Here is a 6,558-nt window from a genome sequence, read left to right on the forward strand (position 1 = left end):
CAGGCATCCCTGGCACCACTTGCGGTCCAGACTCTCCACTTCCCCCAGCACTTAATTGTGGGCTGCAGGTACTTCTCCTCCATCCATTCCACATGACTCTCACTGTATCATTATCCCTGTAGTGGATGCTGTGATGCACCAAGATCCCCTTTCAGAATGGAATGACTTATTCCCCCAGCTGCTGTAAGTGCTGACTTACCTCATCCAAGGTCATGGCCCCTCTTGGTCAGCCTACATCCAATAACTGGTCAAGAATAGGCACAGTCCCCTTCCTCCACCTCAGGACTACTCTGAAGGGCCATCCCAGCCTCAGAGCTCCTGGTGGGGTTGGCTGAAGGCTTACTGGGGCTGCACCACTCAACTCCCCCTGCTGTCCAACCCTTCTTCCTATCCTTACTCTCATAGAAGTGACCTCCAGAGCACTCCCTAATAAATTCCTGCATGTGCATGCCCATCTCAGAGTCTGCTTCCCAATCCTGTAACACCTGCAGAAATCTCCTACATTCGTCCCTCTGAAATGCTGATGCCAAGAACCTCTTTCTGTCTGAGATGCCAGCCTCCCGCTGGCAGCTGACACACTCATCCTGGCATTCTGACACTTGGCATCACACAAACTCCAGCCCCAGCTAGATGGGCGAGGCCCCTACTCATAGCCCACACAGGTCTGTGATTCCCCTTTCTTGTGTCATTTTGCATTTTTTCAATGACATAATTAACAAGCACTTACTATTTACTAGACATCCTGGTAGTTCCGGTATAAAAAACGAACATGGCTCCTATCCCTGTGGAGCTCTCAGATCAGTGCAGGGAAACAGACGTTAAGCAGGTAGCGATGCAAATTCATGTATATTAATTTGAGTCATATGAAAATGCCAGTGCTAGGTCATTAACTTACAAAGCCAACATTTTCTTTTTCCTTTTTCTTTTTCTTTTTTTCTTTCTTTTTTTTTTTTTTTTTTTTGAGACAGAGTCTTGCTCTGTCACCCAGGCTGGAGTCAAGTGGCGCCATCTCGGCTCACTGCGAGCTCCGTGTCCCGGATTCGCGCCGTTCTCCTGCCTCAGCCTCCTCAGTAGCTGGGACTACAGACGCCCGCCACCATGCTGGGCTAATTTTTTTTGTATTTTTAGTAGAGAGGGGGTTTTACCGTAGCCAGAATGGTCTGGATCCGCTGACCTCGCCATCTGCCCACCTTGGTCTCCCAAAGTGCTGGGATTATAGATGTGAGCCACTGCGATGGGCCCAAAGCCAACATTTTCATATGGTTCAACTTAAAAGTTTTATATAGTAGTAAAACCCCAAGTCTGACGTTCCCAGCATGAGTAATAAAACAATACTGATAATTATCTCGATTCATTACCAACATATTTGTCCAATGCCAAAACAAAATTCGAACCTTATTTCTGTTATTTTTCCCTCTATTTGTGCACATATCATTTTTTTTTAAATAAAAGCACACGTACACAGAGAAACCTGATTGAACATTGACTTTCTCTCCCCTTAGCTCCTTACAACTTGTATGTTGCCACTAACACTGAGATTGAAATTGAAAAGTGAGCTTGGAAATTCAAGCCAGAGCTAAGCAAAAGAAAGAATAAAAAAGTCAATTCCCAAATGTGCCTTGGCCATTTCTGCTGATGTGCTTTTTTCCTACATTTCCTGACAACCAGCATTTGATGAGTTTCTTTCTACCTGCCCCCACCCCACAGCTCACAGTCAGTCAATTTAATGATGATGTATTGAAACCATTGCTGACATAAGAAAGTGGGACTCCACGGCAGCCACTCCAGTTCTAAAGTAAGTTTCCAGCAGAGATGAGCAATAGTGAGGGTCTCAGAGGACAGCCCTCAGCATGCCTGGGTGGGGAGCCATGGGCATTCTTAGAGGAAAAGTCAAGATTTGTGCAAAAAAACAAACAAAAAAACCCACAAAAACAAAAACAAAAAAAACCTCCATGGAATTCTTCCAAGGACAGTTTTCATCTTCTAGTTAGGTGTTGCTCACCCTTCTCTGATCTGTTTCCAAGTGTTTGCACAAAATTCTAAGACTCTCCAAGACATAGAGAGCTCAGAATAGAAGCAGTTGAGTGCATTTGGGGCACCGCACGGGCCGATGATCTGTCGTAGACATTAAGCTCCTACAGGGCAGGACTGGGTCTTAGGGAAGACTTTGCAGTATAAATAGAAGATAAGAAGACACAGGCCATGCCTCCACTGCCGGTCTTTTCAGATATTCAAATGGGTTTTTCTTTCTTCTTTTTTTTTAAATCACTTCCTTTATACTTGGGCAAATAAATTGTTCAGCATGCCCCTGATGAGATTGACGTCATCGAGCAAGACATGGCAAGGGAACCGAATCCTGAATTCTTGACCAGCCCCTGACCATGTCCAGAGTCACTTTCACCAGATCCCCAAGAAAGTTCTGCATGGAAATTATAGACAGCAAGGCTACCTTTATTTTTTAAACATAAACACATTTTGATTTATTAAAATAATTGAATATCCAGGAGAGAAAATAATGGTGTGGTAGCTAAACACGTCCATTCAAATGAATCTCGAATGCGCATTGTTGAGTGAAAGCAGCAAGTTACAGAAGAATATATCTCATATTATCACACTTACGTAAAGCTTCTGTAAAGGCAGAATTAAGCAATATATTGTTTGAAGACATATAAATAAGTTACTGGAAGTATAAAGTAATGCAAAAAGATGATTCACACACACACACACAAATACACACACATGATAATAGTTACTCTTGGGCAGGAGAGATGAGCATATTCACCTGAATGGAGCAGGGAGGGGGTTGTTAGCCAGGATTAATTTTTCATGGAGCTGGAAAGGAGCAGATAAATGACACCACTTAAAAATACAAAAAACTGGCCAGGCACGGTGGCTCACACCTGTAATCCCAGCACTTTGGGAGGCTGAGGCTGGCGGATCACGAGGTCAGGAGATCAAGACCATTCTGACTAACACAGTGAAATCCCGTCTCTACCAAAAAATACAAAAAATTATCCAGGCGTGGTGGTGGGCACCTGTAGTCCCAGCTACTCTGGAGGCTGAGGCAGGAGAATGGCGTGAACCCAGGAGGCGGAGCTTGCAGTGAGCCAAGATTGCGCCACTGCACATCAGCCTGGGAGACAGCGAGACTCCATCCCCCCCCCCAAAAAAAGGAAAGAAAAATACTAAAAACCCTCTAAGTTATTTTCTATTCTAAGATTCTAAAATTCTCAAGGATTTAAGAACTTAGATGTTAGGAGTTATTGGGGCAAAACACTATAGTCTTTCTTGGAATTAACTGGGACCCTTCCTCTTTCCTTCCACACTTCTAAGATGGCCCCTAAGATTCCCGCTTCCTGGTACACATCCAGGTCCTCCTGATGCCGAACAAAGGCCAGGCCATTTCCAATTCTCCACGCTGTGCAATTGTAGAATGCAACTGTCGTAGACTCCCATTGTTTGCTGAGAAATGCTATTTGCAGGTGTGTATCAACCTGCTGGCAATCATATTTTTAACTTTTTAAAAGGATAACAAGGTCTTTGTGAGGCTCCTGCTTAAGCACTGACAGATGTTAGAATTAATGAAGTGCTCCTGTTTGAGCAGGGTATCATTAGTCATACACTCAATCATCTTTACTGAGCACTTACCACACACTAGACCATGTTTGGAGCATGGGAAATTTTCAGTGACCCACAAAGGCAAAGTCCTGGTCTTTCAGGAGCACACAGCCCAATGAAAGAGAGAGACAAGTGATTCCACAAAGAACGCAGGACTTTAAATGCCAGAGAAGTGCAAGCAGTGGGCTCCAGGGTTCAAAATGGCCCAGGCGATGTGAGTGAAGATTCACAGAAGATACGAAGTGGGAAGAGAGCTGGAGAAGAATGAGAGGAATGGCCTTTACAACAGGGGAAACAGCACAGGCAAAGGCAAGGAGGTGCAAAGATCTCAGTGTTCAAGGAACCACAAATATGTACGTTGTTACACCTGAAATTTTTTTTTTTTTTTTTGAGATGGAGTCTTGCTCTGTTGCCCAGGCTGAAGTGCAATGGCACGATCTCGGCTCACTGCAACCTCCATGCGCCACCATACCCAGCTAATTTTTGTATTTTTAGTAGAGACGGGCACGTTGGCCAGGTCTTAATCTCTTGACCTCATGATCCACCCGCCTTGGCCTCCCAAAGTGCTGGGATTACAGGCATGAGCCACTGCGCCCGGTCTACACCTGAAACTTTTAAGCTGTGTGTAGAGGAATCTCAGAAGACACCATTGAGGCTAGGCCAAGAAGACACAATCTCACATATGAGATATTTATTTAGCTAAGTTAACTGTTCATCTTCTAGGACAAATATCAATAAACTTTATCTGTCAGATAGTATTTTAAGCTTTGGAACATGGTCTCTGTCCCAACCTCTCAGTTTGTAGCCCAAAAGCAGCCAGGGGGAGTATGAAGGAAAATGGGCATGGCTGTGTGGCCAATGCAATGTCATTTAAAAAATCAGCCTGAGGGCTGGATTTGGGGGCAGGCCATTGTTTGTCAACCTCTGTTCTAGAAGTGTTAAGCTTTTAGGGGGCTTTGCCAATTTTATATGCAGACACAATTTGCAGCAATAAATGTAGATCATTTACTGAACATTTTGTAAGCAGCTTCCATGCTTTGATGATGATTTTCCAATTTTGATGACTCTAATTAGTCAATTGCAGTTCTACTCTGCCCTGCTTGCCTTTTGTTGTTACAGGGTTGACCAAGTGCCACTGGACAGACTCATGGAATTTTGGAGCCAGAAGGGAATCGTGAACCATATAATCCCATGCATTTTACAGGCGAGGAAATGGCGATCCAGAGAGGTGAAGAGACAGCCCCAAGGTCACAGAATTAGGCTGTGGCACACAAAATTGGGCTAAAAGGCCTGCATCTGTGGAATGCCCACCCTGTGCTTTAGACACACTGTTTCCAACCCTCACCCCTGTGCTGCAGATTGTTCTCAGAGAGTGGACTTCAAAGGAACCTTTGGCTTCAAAGGAGTCCTGCATTCCAAGAGTCCATTGGTCGGTGGAAATAGGAATTCCAAGTGAGGGTTGTGTGAAGAGCATATAGCAGAGTGGCCACTGGAGAGGAGTAGCTGGTATGAAGCCCAGTTGGAGTGGTCAACACCCAATTCTGACCTCCAAAAGAGCACTTAACTTCTCGGCGCCTACTTGTCCTAACATGCTAGTTGAGAATAATGGTATCTATCATGCATAGCTGCAGTGATAGTCAAGGAAGATCATGCATACAGGCCTCTCTTGCTGTGTCTAAGACCCTAGAACCACTCACCTAGGGACAGGGGCAGGGGCACAGACTTTCTGGGCCCTCCAGCATGCAGGATGCTCAGCAGCATCATCCACACTGGGTCGGTGAACAGCTGAAGTTTACTGAAATGGTGCAGTGTGAATTGGGTCTTCAAGAGCTCAAAACTCATCTCAGCCAACTGACTTAGGAATGCCCTCCTTCACCCATGGAACTCTTCATAGCACACTCATTAAATGCCAGCCAGGCCCAGGGTCAGGATGGGGACTGTGAATTTCCCACAACTTAATAGTGCTCTGGCGAGATCCCACCCACAGAGGATGCGTGTGTGATGTGGGCATCAATGCCAGCCTGGGGGTATCAACTGGAACTGGAACTCTGGGCTAGGAAGGACATCGTCCATCTCTTGGGCAGGCTCTGAGCTGCCTGCAATGTGCTAAGGATTCTGCAAACATCATCTTCTGGAGCCCTCATCATCTCCTGAGAGTCAGTGTGACCTCAGGTCAGCCTCAGGTGTCCAATTCACTGGATTAAGCTGTGACTAATGAGCTGGTTGACTGAGCAAGGAAGATCAGCCCTCGGTGTGGGCAGGCACCATCCAATTCACTGGGAGCCCTAATGGAACAAAAAGGCAGAGGAAGGGTGGATTCTTTATCTCTGTTTTCTAGAACTGGGATGCCCTTCTTCTCCTGTCCTTGGATGTCAGGATTCCAGGTTCTCTGGCTGTTAGTCTCCAGGACTCACTCCATCAGCCCCATTCTCGGGCCTTTGGCCTCAGACTGAGAGATATGATATAGGCTTCTCTGGTTCTGAGGCTTTCAGACTTGCACTGAGCCACACTACTGGCATTCCTGGCTCTCCAGCTTGCAGATAGTCATGGGACTTCTCAGCCTTCACTATGGTGTGACCAATTCCCCTGATAAATACCTTCCTTTATACCTATTTACATCATGCTGGTCCTGTCTCTCCGGCGAATCTTGACAAATACAGCCAGATGAAAGAGTGTGAGCAACTAGCCCAAGGCTACAATAAACACTGGAGGCTGCAGCCTCAGGCAAGGACTCAGCTCAGGGGCTTTAAAAACTGGGAGGCACCAGACACCGTTTTTCCCCTGAGAGGAGCTGAAAGTCTAATGTGAGAGGCAGATACACAAAGGTCTCATGTCCTTCTAATGGGGAAAACAGGAATCAAGGCAGGGCCACTCCATTGGCAGGGGCAAGAGGTCTTCCTGGAGCTGCTGGCACCTGAGCTAATAAGTCCTGGGAGTCCA

The sequence above is a fragment of the Macaca thibetana genome, chromosome 8, assembly GCF_024542745.1.
Source record: "Macaca thibetana thibetana isolate TM-01 chromosome 8, ASM2454274v1, whole genome shotgun sequence".
NCBI lineage: Eukaryota > Metazoa > Chordata > Mammalia > Primates > Cercopithecidae > Macaca > Macaca thibetana.